At 35.0% G+C, this 13,914-nt stretch overlaps 1 pseudogene; it reads right to left on the bottom strand.

The window, feature by feature from the left end:
- Positions 1–4,187: 4,187 nt before the first annotated feature.
- LOC145719622 (putative ATP-dependent RNA helicase DDX43 pseudogene) lies at positions 4,188–6,121 on the bottom strand (annotated as a pseudogene).
- Positions 6,122–13,914: the final 7,793 nt, after the last annotated feature.

Raw genomic sequence — 13,914 nt, 5'->3', positions numbered from 1 at the left:
ATACAGTATTTGTCTTTCACCATCTGATTTATTTCACTTAGCATAATACCCTTAGGTTCCATGCATGACAAATGACAAGATTCCATTTATCTTTAGGGCTGAATAGTATTCCCGTGTGTGTGTGTTTGTGTGTGTGTGTGTGTACCATATCCTCTTTATTCATTTATCCATCAGTGGATACTTAGGTTTTTCCATATCTTGGCTATTGTAAATAATGTTGCAGTGAACATGGACATCCAACCATCTTTTCAAATTAGTGTTTGCATGCTATTCAGATAAAGACCCAGAAGTGGGATAGATGGATTATATAGTAGATCTATTCTTAATTACTTGGAGAATTTCCATATATTCTTAATAATTTGAAGAATTTCCATACTGTTTTCCATAGGGATTGCAACAATTTACATTCCCACCAACAATGTATAAGGGTTCCCTTTTCTCCACGTTCTCTCCAACACCTGCTATTTCTTGTATTTTTGTTAATAGCCCTTCTAACAGGTGTGAGGTGATATCTCATTGTGATTTTGATTTACATTTCCTTAATAATTAGTGATTATGAAAATTTTGCCATGTGTCTGTTGGTCATCTGATGTCTTCTTTGGAAAAATGTCTATTCAGGTCCTCTGTCCATTTTTAAGTTTGTTTTTTTTTATTGTTTAGTTGTACGAGTTTTTTAATATATTTCGCACATTAATCCCTTATAGGATAAATGACTTGCAAATGTCTTCTTCCATTCAGTAGATTGCCTTTTCATTTTGATGATGATTTCCTTTGCTGTGTAGAAGCTTTTCAGTTTGATGTAATCCCATTTATTTTTGCTTTTGTTTCCCCTGCCCTTGGAGTCAGATCCACAAACTGCTAAGATGAATGTCAAGGACCTTCTCACCATGTTTTCTTCTGGGAATTTTATGATTTCATGTCTTACATTCAAGTTGTTAATCTATTTTGAGTTAATTTTCGTGTGTGGTATAATGCAGTCATCTAGTTTCTTTCTTTTGCATGTGGCTATCCAGTTTTCTTAGCATCGTTTATCAAAGACACCATCCTTTCTCTGTTTTATGTTCTTGACTCCTTTTTTGTAAATTAATTGTTCATACATGTGTGGGTTTATTTCTGGGCTCCCAATCTTGTTCCATTGATCTGTGAGTCCACAACATACTGTTTTGATTACTATAGCTTTGCAGTATATTTGAAATTAGGGAGCATAATACCTCCAGTTTTGTTCTTTCTCCAGATTGTTTTGGTGGTGTCATATAAATTTTAGAATTATTTGTTATATTTCTGTGAGATTTTCATAAGCATTTCATTGAATCTGTAGATTGCTTTAGGTAATATGAGCTATTTAACAATGTAATTCTTCCAGTCAATGAGCACAGGATATCTTTCCATCTTTTCTCATCTTTGTCACTTTCTTTCATCAGTGTATTACAGTTTTCAGAGTATAGGTCTTTCACCTCCTTGATTTAATTCATACCTAGGTATTTTATTCTTTTCAATGCAATTTTAAATGGGATTGTTTTCTTAAATTCTCTTTCTGATAGTTTGTTATAATGTGTAGAAATGCAATAAATTTCTGTATATCGATTTTGTATCCTACAACTTTACTGAATTTGTTTATTAGCTATCTAGGTTTTCTTGGTAAGAACTTCAGAGTTTTATGCATATAGTATCATATATCATTTGCAAATAGTGACAGTTTTATTTCCTTCTAATTTGGATGGCTTTTACTTCTTTTTCTTACCTTATTGCTATGGCTAGGACTTCCAATATTATGTTGAATGAAAGTAGTTGAAGGAATGAGAATCCTTGTCTTATTACTGATCTTAAGGAAAGACTTTCAGTTTTTCACCATTAAGAATGATGTAAGTTGTGGATTTGTCATATACAGCCTTTATTAAGTTCATTTCTTCTACATATACATTTTGTTGAGAGTTTCTATAATAAATGAATGTTGATTGTTGCCAATTTTTTTCTGCATCAACTGAGATGATATGATTTTATCCTTCTTTTTGTTAATGTATTATGCTGATTGATTTGTGGATGTTGAACCATTATTGCAATCCAGGAATAAATCCCACTTGATTGTGGGGCATAATCCTTTTAAAGTATTGTTGAATTTGGTTTGCTAATATTTTGTTGAGGATTTTTGCATCTATGTTCATGAGAGATATTGGCCTTCATGTGTGTGTGTGTGTGTGTGTGTGTGTACTGTCCTTCTCTGATTTTGGAATTAGGATAAGGCTAGCCTCATAAAATGAGTTTGGAAGTATTCTTCCTCTTTAATTGTTTGGAAGAGTTTGAAAAGAAAATGTATTAAATTTTTGAATGTTTGACAGAATTCACTAGTGAAACCATTGGTCTTGGACTTTCATTTCTTGGGAGATTTTTTATTACTAATTCACTATCACTAGAAATTAGTTTATTCAGATTTTCTATTTCTTCATAAATCAGTCCTGGAGGATCATGTGTTTCTAGAAATTTATCTATTTCATCTAGGTTGTCCAATTTGTTAATATAGACTTGTAGTATTTTTTTATGATCCTTTGCATTTCTATGGTATCAACTGTAACTTACTCTTTTATTTCTGATTTGATTTATTTGAACCCTCTGTGTTTTTTTTTCTTAGTTAGTCTAGCTAATTCTTTGTCAATTTTGTTCAAAGAACCAGTTCTTAGTTTACTGATCTTTACTATTGTCTGTTTACTCTCTATTTTACTTATTTCTACTCTGATCCTTATTAATTCCTTCCTTCTATTAACTTTGGAATTCATTTGTTCCTCTTCTTCTAGTTCCTTTAGGTGTAAAGTTAGATTTTTTTATTTGAGATTTTTTTTCTTTTTTCTTGAAGTAAGCCTTTATTGCTATGAACTTCCCTCTCAGAACTGCATTTGTTGCATCCCATAGATTTTGGTATGTCCTATTTTTGTTTTCATTTGCCTCTAGGTCTTTTTTTTTTTTTTTTTCTCCAATTTATTCAATGACCCTTTGGTTGTTCAATAGCACATTTTTTAATCTCCACATTTTTATGTTTTTTTTTTCCTGTTTTCAATTTGTAATTGATTTCAGGTTTTACTCCACTGTAGTTGGAAAAGATACTTGATATCATTTCAACCTTCTTGAGTTTATTGAGAATTATTTTGTGTTCCAATATGTGATCTACCCTGGAGAATATTTCATGTGCACTTAAGAACAATATATATTCTGCTACTTTTGGATGGGATGTTCTGTATAAAGTCTATCTGGTCTAATGTATCATTTAGGTCTGATGTTTCCTTATTGAGTTTTTGTCTGAATAATATATGAAATGATGTAATTCTGATGTTAACATCTCCTACTATTATTGTATTGCTGTCAATTCCCCCCTTTAGGTACATTAATATTTGCTTTATATATTTAGGTGTTCCTATGTTAAGTGCATAGATATTTAAAATTGTTATATCTTCTTGTTGGATTGTCCTCTTTATCATCATGTAATGCCCCTCTTTGTCTGTTATACAGTCTTTATTTTAGTCTATTTTCTCTGATATGAGTACAGCTACACCAACTTTCTGTTTCCTTTTGCATAGAATATCTTTCTCCATCCCTTCTCTTTCAGTCTCTGTGTGACCCTACTTCTAAAGTGAGTCTTGGGGCACCTGGCCAGCTCAGTTGGAAGAGCATGTGACTCTTGATCTTGGCGTCATGAGTTTGAGCCCCACACTGGGTGTTGAGATTACATAACTAATGAGTTAACTAACTAAATAAATAAACTTAAAAAAATAAAGTTAGTCCCTTGTAGACAGCATAATAGATGGATTATGTTTTTTCTTTTTATCATAAAAAAAACATTTATTTGTTAATAGTATCTTTCACTTCCATGACATCTGAACAGGCTTTCAACTCTTTAAAGACTGACCTTAATATAACAATATTACAGGAGATAAAATTTACATTTTTAAATACAGATAGTAAAAAGTGAAAAAATGTAATGCTACATTCCTTAATATCCATGAAAAAAAAATTTAACTCAAGTTTAAATACTTTTTATTTTATTAAAGAAAGTATAAAATACCGAATTCTACATTTTTAAACACTATTATTTTAAGAATCACTTATTTCTTCATAGTGCCAGCATGTTTCCCATACTTCCATATATATTTTGAGATCTCCTCTCTTTGAAAAGCTGGTACCACTTTTCAACAAGGGCATTAATAATAAAACTTCTGGGGTTTTCCTTGGGGTTTCCTCAATTTTTTCTCCATTTCTTTTTTCAGTTTATTCACCTCATACCTCCTGGCCATTGCCACAAGATCCTCTGGGATACTCTGTTGTGCTCTTTCCAGAATATTAATTAACTTTCCAGCAACCCCCCAGTCATTTCTAGTGAGGAGAATAATAGATATCCCAGTTCTCCCTGCTCTTCCAGTGCGCCCTACTCTGCACGTATTCTTCGATGTTCTGGGGGAAATCATAATTATAGACGTGTGTGATATCAAGGACGTCAAGACCCCGAGATGCCAAGTCGGTGGCAATCAATATTCTTACTTTACTTGTTTTAAAGTTTTCTAACGCCCTCTCTCGGTCACTCTGTTCCCTATTACCGTGAAGGGATTCCACTGATACATGTCACAGAATCAAGTCACTTGATAGGTGGTCAGCAACAGCTTTTCTGCTGACAAACACTATGACTTTGTCTTTGGGAGACTTGCTTTTTAGAAAAGTTTGGATATGAGAGCATTTCTCTTCTTCGGTGGTGACAATTATGTTTTGTTTCACGGTACTTACTGCCATTAGATCCAAAGTACAAACATATACAATCATTGGCTCTTTCAAATAAGTCTGTGCAAGTCGACAGACAGCATATGGCCACGTTGCACTTGTCATAATAGTCTGCTTGTCTGGGCGCACATCTAATAAAATCTTCATTATCTGGGGTTCAAATCCCATATCTAGCATCTTGTCAGCTTCATCTAAAACCAAGTAGGTTACATTTCTGAGGTTAACAAAGTTATTCATTTGTAGATCATTCAGTCTTCCAGGAGTTGCAATAATAATATCTACTCCTTTTTTCAGATCTTGTATTTGTCCATTTCTATCTCCACTGCCATATATACACACATTTTTGAGGCCTTTATATGAATACTTAGAACATTCAGCTTCCACTTGAAGTGCTAACTCGCGCGTAGGTGTAAGGACTAACAGGCCGGGTCCATTTCTTTTTCCACTAATTACAAGCTGTGAATCCAAGTGTATAAATCCGGGCATTAAGTAGGACAGTGTTTTCCCAGTTCCAGTTGGGGCTACTCCTATAAGATATACACCTTGTAAAACTATCGGCCATGACTGCGACCGGATCGGTTGGCTTTTGAAAGCCTGCCTTTTTAATGTTTTCCATAACCTCAGGATAACACTGAAAAGCATCCTCTAATTTACAAGTAGGATTGGGTATACGACGCTTCTCCCCTTCTTTCAAGTCATCACACATTATATTATAATTTTCTTTCCTCCAAGTGTCTACTTGCACTTGTGACACTGAATTTGTTGCTTTTGACTCCAGGTAAAGGTTTTTCTTAATTGGTGGTAAATCTTCCCACTTTTTTTTCCCCCATTTCAAAGCATCTTCTCAAATTTGATCCCAATCAATGGCTGATTCTCTGTAACATTACTACCTGTCTTTACATCTCTTCCAACAGAAGGTTGGAATGCAACAATATCAGTTCTGAGTTTTGAATTGTAATTTTCTTGTTTTTTAACAAGATTATCTATCACTGTTTTGGCCTTCGCCTGCATCACCTTGTTGCCAAAGATTCTGACCTCTACTTCTTCTGAATGACCTTTTATTATCTGTATTTTCTTTGGATGTCTTTTATTTTTGACCCTCCACGACCGATCACAGGACCGACCCACACATTATTCAGTCCAAAGCAAAGCGGCGGTTCTCGGAGGCCAGCGGCCACAGGTTGCTGGAGGCTGGAGGGGTTCCTCCAGCCTCCACCTCTGCCACCCCTACCGGCCTCCTGACCTCTTCGATTCGGGTCCTCCGTCAGCCTCCTTTCCAGCGCACGGGACACTGCCAAGTTTCGCCGGAAAGCAACGACCCACGAGGAGGCGTTGGTGCCTGCTCCTTGCTTTGACATGGTTCGGTGAGGCAGATCCGGCACGTCCGACGTCGCTCCCATCTGGCTCTGCACCACTCCGCGGTGCCATCGTAGAGTCTTCTACCGATGGATTATATTTTTTATCCATTCAGCCCCTCTATGTCTTTGATTGGAGAGTTTAGTCCACTTACATTAATAACAATTATTGATAGGTATGCACTTATTGCCATTTTGTTAATTGTTTTCTAGCAGTCTGTTCTTTTTTCTCCTGTCTCTTCCTTTGTGGTTTGGTGATTTTCTTTAGTGTTATGTTTAGATTCTTTTACCATTTTCTTTTGTATTTTTACTATAAGTTCTTGCTTTGTGGTTACTGTGAGTTTCACATATAACATTCTATATATGTAACAGGTGGTTAAGTGATTTTTTTTTTATAGATCTTATTTATTTGAGAGAGAGAGAGAAAGAGAGAGCAAGAGGGAGAAGCAGACCCCCTGCTGAGCAGAGAGCCCAATGTGGGGCTTGATCCCACAACTCCAAGATCATGACCTGAGCCAAAGTCAGATGCCCAACAGACTGAGCCACCCAGGTGCCCCTAAGTTGATCTTTTTATATTATACATCCCTTAATTAGTTAATGTAGTTTTAGTTAATTTTACTACTTTTGTCTTTAACTTTCATACTTGTCTTATAATTGATCGATTCACTGTCTTTACTATATGTTCACCTTTTCCAGTGAGATATTTTACTTTCATATGTTTTCTTGTGATTAATTAGGGCCATTTCTTTTCTACTCACAGAAGTCCCTTTAACATTTCTTGTAAGGCTGGTTTAGTGGCGATGAACTTCTTTGCTTTTTGCTTGTCTGGAAAACTCTTAATCTCCCCATTTAATTCTGAATGATAACCTTACAGGGTAAGGAATTCTTGGCTGAAAGTTTTTTTTTTTTTTTCTTTCAGTATTTTGAATACATCATGCCACTCCCTCCGGCAAGCAAAGTTTGTGTTGAAAATTTTCTGATAGTGTTATGGGTTTCCCTTTTAGTTGTTTTCCTCTTGCTGCTTTTAAGATTTTTTTTTTCTCTTTAACTTTTACATTTTAACTATAATGTGCCTTAGTGTGGATCCCTTTGTGTTCATCTTGTTTAGAACTCTCTGGGCTTCTTGGACCTGAATGTCTGTTTTCTTTCCTGGATAGGGAAGTTCTCTGCCATAGTTTCTTCAAATAAGTTTTCTGGACTTTTCTCTCCTTTCTCTTTTTTACACCCCTATAATACAAATGTTATTCTGCTTAATTCTTTGTCAGAGGTCCTTTAAAATAGCTTCACTTTAATTTTTTTTTCTTTTTTCTGCTCTATCTGGGTGAGTGTCATTGCTTTGTTTTCCAGCTCACTGATCCATTCTTCTGCTTCATCCAATTTCTTGTTGAGACTCTCAAAGGTAATTTTTTGGTTTAGTTATTGTATTCTTCAGCTTTATATTTTTTTGTTTGGTGCTTTCTTATATTTTCTATCTCTTTGTTGAAGTTCTCACTGTGTTCATCCATTTTTCTCCCAAGTTCAGGAAGCATCTTTATGACCATTCCTTCAAACTCTTTATCAGGTAAATTGCTTATTTGTGCTTCATTAATGTCTTTTGCTGAGGTTTTGTCTTGTCTGTTTTTTGCAAGAGTCTTCTCTTTCCTCATTTTGCCTGACCCTCTGTGTTTGTTTCTGTGTATTAGGCAAATCAGCTACCTCTTCCCATCTCAAAGGAGTGGTTTAAGGTAGGACATATCCTAATGTAGGAGATAATGTAAGGCTTAGAGGTGCTATCCTCCCTGGCAGCCAGAGGCATCCCCTATGTGAGCTGCTGTTGTGAGGCTGCAGCTACAGGATGGGAGTGGGCAAGGATCTCACTGGCCCAGTTGTAGCATGTGGTTGTGTGACATAGGAGTGGGCATGGCTCTCACTCGAGCCCACATGTGATGGGTGGCTGCAGCATGGGAGTTGGTGGGGCCCTCAGTAGCGCATACCCTCTGGTGCTAACAGGTTAGAGGGAGAGTTCTAGGATGGTATCCACCAGTGCCTGCATTTGCAATGAGTTTGCAAAAATGGTACCTAACAATGACTTTGTCCTCAGAGAGAGTCCCAACAAGTTATCGTCTTTCCAGCAGATGCTTTAAGATCAGTAGTTACATCTCCTTCACATATGTTTTAGGTACTTTCAAATAGTTGATTTTGTGCTGGATCCTAGGACAAACCAAATGGTTTTCTTGGATGTAATTCCCATTTGTTTTGAAAGCAAGGCATTTGGGGCACTCATCTGTCCTGTGAAGGGTCTAGGGGTTGGGGTGCCTGATGTACAGCATAGATCTTTCACTTCTTAGGGAAAAGTTCTGTATTTTTGAAATCCATCCTGATTATGGATTGCTGTTCCTGTTTTGTGTGTGTGTGTGTGTTTGTTGTTTCCTAATGTACCCTTTTCTCCGTTGTTGTGGAGGCTCTGTTCATTCAGTTTTTAGGTCTTTTTCAGAGAAAATTATTCCATATGTAGTTGTAAATTTGTTGTGTCCACCAAAGGAGGTAAGTTCAGGATTTTCCTACACTGCCATCTTGAACCCTTCTTTCTCAATGAAGTTATTTAAAGATGTTTGTTGATTGACTCTTATGTCCTTTCCAGACTATCTTTAATCAATAAGCACACGGCACACAGAAAAAAACTTCAGACTTAGATTATCTAGGTTGACCAGTTCAATTGATCAAACTACTCAATTTTCTTCTCTTAGCTTATTCAAAAATAAAAGCTATCTTAATACATTCTCCAAAGAAAATATATACTAGCCAGCATGTCAAGTTGAGTATAAAGTAGTAAGTAAGACATAGACACTGCCTTCATGAAACTTCCTGTCAGTTGAAGGAGATTAATGTTAGACAACTTATTACAAATGTAATGAGTATTTCAAAATGAGTTCAGGGTTCTAAGGTAGTGGGAAAATGGATGTGTCATCTAGTTTGGGAGGGGTGGGAAATTAGGAAAACTTCTTTGAAAAATAAGATTCTCCCTACAAAGCAAATAGAAAATTCCATTTTCTCTTTTATGAGATCAAGAAAATAAAAAAAAATTAATAAGCTGTTCCTTTAAATAAAAACAGTAGTAATTTCTAATCTAAACTGTGTAAGTGGCCAGAATTGATTAATTAAACTGTTTTCCTTGTTTTCTGTACCCCATCCCCATATCACACACACAACCCCCAGATTTAAGACCTGCTTTATTTACATTAGCCACTTTTATTGATCAAACTGCTTGGTAAAACTCTCCTTCCCTAAGTGTTGTATAAATATTCACTATGCACTGACATCCTCAAAGCGAATAAAACATACCAAATATTCATCTTAAAATCAATTCTTTGGAAACTAGTCATTTATTTATCGAATATAGTGTGTATTGAGTGCAAATTTTATAATAGTGTCTATCAGAAATAGAACAGGGCTAAATACTATTTACATAAAACACTTGGAAGTCCACCTACTGAAAACATAGTAGTCTCCCCCACTGCCCCAGCCCCCTACTACACCACAGGCAGAGATGGCAATGGTTCTCAATTCAAGACACGTCACCTGTTTATATTAAAGAAATATTCTAACTATTGGTTCTGAGCCTTTATCATGTTAAGGAAGTTTCTTTCTGTCTGCAGTTATGCGTTGTTTTCTTCTTAATAATTTAGAGAAGCAGTGAGACAGCACAGTTGTAAAAAGCATGGACTTTGGTGTCAGTATATATAGACTGGAATCAATGCTCTGAAAATTCCCAGCTCTGTGATCTTGAGTCAGTTACTTTAACCTCTCCTGGCTTCAGTGTTCAGCAGTTGTGGAAAGGAAAGAGTCCCTGCCCCAAGCATGAGATTAACTGTGAGTTCTTCAGTTGCTCTTTGACTTGGTTCAGGGGACCAGGGGTGAAATGGCCAATGAGGTGTTAAATGTGTGTAGATGAAAATCTTTCCCAGGGTCTCTGAAAGTTGTGATAAAACAGTTTTGGCTTTTATATGAAATGAATTGACTAAGTCTCTGCAATTTAGGTGAGGGATTATACAGGAATTCATTTCAACACCACCCTTGTATCAATCCCTCAAGTAAAAATCAACTCTTCCCCATCCCCTTCATGCATACATTTGCATATTAATATTTAATTTTTTGATGATTAATTAATATGAATCCAAGAAATGCAGAAGCTTTTTGAAATCCTAAGGAAATAAATAGAAAAATAAAATTCTGGCCTGAAGTTTTGGTATCCCTTGATAAAATTAACATAGAGGACATGATTGAGTAGGGAATATATTGCTGTAATTCTGCTTTCCCATTCTGTGCCCTCCCACAGTACATTGACTTTATAGCAATGCTATTTCCTAGAAGTCTTTTACACTTCACATCCCCAAACTGTTGTTCTCTTTCTTCCTCTCTCTCTTACTTCTGCAAGTACACTACTGGTATGCCATGATTCTTTTGTCCCAAGTGAACTCATTCCTAAACTCTTTATCTTGGTTGCATTAGCCTGCCTTGGCACTTGAAATCTGCCACTGTAGATGTGGCATTATGGAATAAACTCTTCTACTCCATTCAGCATGTAATAACAGGCTTTATGCATATGTGCTTTTAATTCAATAAGAAAAGTCAACAAAATTTAAATTTTGCCATTTTCTAGAAATGTTACTTACATTCCTATCCTCTAATGTTTTTAATCTCTGTTGGTGTGTTTGAATAATATACTTTAGAGTAAGTACACTGAAGTCAAAATGCATTTAATCTCTGAACATACCCAAATAGCGAAATTCCCTTGCTCATTTGATGTAAGAGCAATACAGGTCTGATATCACAAAAAAGAGTGTTCTCATAAAGAGAATTTTTTTTTAAAGATTGAATATACCTTCTTGCTTCAGTCAGTTACCCAGTGATTTCACTTTTGGTTATGGCATGTTTCAATCCTTAGGACTCAGCATGAAACTACACAGGCTATTTCTAAATTACTGATCCTTTTCAAAATAGAGCATATCTGACAGAAGCAGTGATACCATTATAAAAAAAAATACTTAAAGCCCTTTCTTCTTTTTAAATTTTGTGTCAGCTTCCAGACTACAAGGACTCCACCAGTATGAGTGGAGTATGAGTATGAGTGCTTCCTTAAAGGAAGGTGTCCTAAAGGATTTTAGGTCCATGTTTCTATATTGTGATTTTTCATCTTTTTTTATGAACGTCTCTCATTTCTTTCCCTTTAACTTTTTTTCCAATTCTTCCCTAAGGAAAATATCTTTCAAAAGGCATAAGCATAAATATTTAGAGTGTACCAAAATTATACTTAGTCTTTAAAATGGAAAAAGTGTAACACTTTAACCCAATCTTCACAAAATCTTCTTTATTTAATAATATATGCCTAAATTCTGTAATCTATAGTAATTCTGACTGATTACAATGTTTAACCCAAGTGAATCATAATTGTATTAACCAAGCTTCTAAAATTGTTTCAATAAAACTCTGGATAAAAGCTTAGCAGATATTGCCAAATATTTACACTCTGCAGTTATTCATGGTAAAGAGTACTATTCAATCAGTGGAATTTAATTTAATAATGTTTACCTGTGTGTAAGCCTCCGGTGACTAATGCAGACTGCAGTCTGAGAATCTTGAGCAATGCATACTTTATGACGACTACATTTCATCTTTAGGCATGGATCTTTAGCTGGATCTAAAGCTAAAAAAGATTGTTCAGAAAATATTAAGATATGTTTCTGCAAAATGGAGGTATCTAATCTCATCAAACAGTTTGATCAAGGAATTTACATAGCAGTCCAGCTCTAAATTTTCTTCACATTCTTCCTCTTTTAAGAGATGCTTCTATTTCTACCTGCCTAACTCAGAGTTCATAGACGGCTGCAGTTTAGTTTTATTTATTCTATTCAGAAGCAAACATACACCCCTATGAACAAAAAATGTGTAAACAAAACAAACTTTAAGACCAAAATTTTCTATAATTGTTACTATCTTCTAGGCAGTAAAGGTGCAGAAATAAAGTTGGGGTATGTTAATGTAATAGCTCTGTCAGTGGAGAATTATAATTTCTGCTTCTGATTTCCCTAGATAGATGCAGGTGGTTAGAGATAAAGAATTAAACCCAAAAGATGTTAGTGGGCATTAATAAGTCTTTGGATATGCAAAAAAAAAGTCTACAGCTGTACTAGGAACTGGCTGAGTGCATCATGGTAATAACTGAGATGTTTCATTTTCATTTTTAAATTGTGCCTGATGTTTGAACCACCATTTCTCTAGACAAAACCTCTCTCTTGGTGGATGCCAACACAAAGACTGTGTGACTTGTTGGTGGTATTTTAAATAACAGTTTTAATAAGATAACTTGCATACAATTCATTCTTTTCATGTTTAAAATTCAGTAGTTTTCAGTATATTAACAGCTGTGAAACTACTATCATAATCAATTTTAGAGCATTTTTATCAGATCAAAGAAACGATACTCCACCAGCTCCTTCACAACCTCTAATAGGAACACACACTAATATAATTTCTGTTTCTATAGATTTGCCTATTGTGAATATTTTGTGTAAATGGCATTATACAATATGTGGTCTTCTGTGACTGGCTTCCCTTGTTTGGGGCAATGTTTTCAAGGTCCAACCATGTCCTAGTATGCATCACTACTTCATTTCTTTATATTGCTAAATATCATTCCATTGTATAGATATGCCATATTTTATTTATCCATTCACTTGTTGAGGGGAATTTTGGTTGTTTCTACCTTTTGTTTATTATGAATAATACTGCTATTGGTAATCACTATTGGTGATGTTTGGTGATATTATGTTGTGATTTTTGTGGGTAGAAAGCCAGGGAGGGAGTTGGCACAAATAAGAAAAAGGCAATGAGTGTCCACTTTGGGTACATGTCACAACTGAGAGAAAAAAAACCCATGCAGGATGGAAACTGAAAATAAAATTCTAATGCATGTAGAAAAATGGAGCCAAGGTGACCTGAAAAAATGTGTATTTAGAATATGAAGAAGTATTTGGGAGAGCCCTGAACTTTTCACTGAACATGAAATGTTGATTTGAGCCAAGTTTTTCAAATCTTAAACCTGCGTAAACTAAAGCTAACATCTGGTGTACAAATCAAATTTAGCTTTATGAATGTGTTAAGTCAATAACCTAACTAAAGTTAATACATTTTCATAAACAATAAATAAAACCAATTTCAATCAAATACAGATATAAACTGCATATATAGATGCATATATATAAAAACACATATTTTGGAGCTCCTGGTTGGTTTAGTTGGTTGAGCATTCAACTCTTGATTTTGGCTCAGGTCATGATCTTGGGGTCATGGGATTGTGCCTTTGTCAGGCTTCAGACTCAACAAGGAGTCTGCTTGAGATTCTCTCCCCTTCCCCGACCCCCGTTCATGCTCTCTCTCTCTTTCTAAAATAAATAAATAAATAAATCTTGTAGAAAACCTACATATTTTCTTTCTTCAAAAATATATATTTCTACAAAACTCTTGAGATTTCAAATACTCATGAGATTTAAAATTAAAAATACTAACACATATAGTTGATAACATGTTCACTAGTAGACATCTTACATCATAATAAAATGGTCAAATGCATCTATTTGGAACATAAATGTTTAAGTTTCCTCTAAGAAAAAAATTTTTGACAATCAATGATTAGATCAATTATAGCTTCTCTTAATTTCCAAGTAATTTCAAAACTTAAGACAAACAATAGTAATTTTATTCTTTATGAAATGTTCAATATACTTTGTTCACCATTCAAATGCAAGTTGCTAGAACATTCTCA

The sequence above is a fragment of the Leptonychotes weddellii genome, chromosome 2 (assembly GCF_054177405.1).
Source record: "Leptonychotes weddellii isolate Sample4059 chromosome 2, ASM5417740v2, whole genome shotgun sequence".
Classification (NCBI taxonomy): Eukaryota; Metazoa; Chordata; class Mammalia; order Carnivora; family Phocidae; genus Leptonychotes; species Leptonychotes weddellii.
The sequence above is the reverse complement of the archived record's forward strand: the minus strand, read 5'-3'. Positions and strand labels throughout refer to the sequence as shown.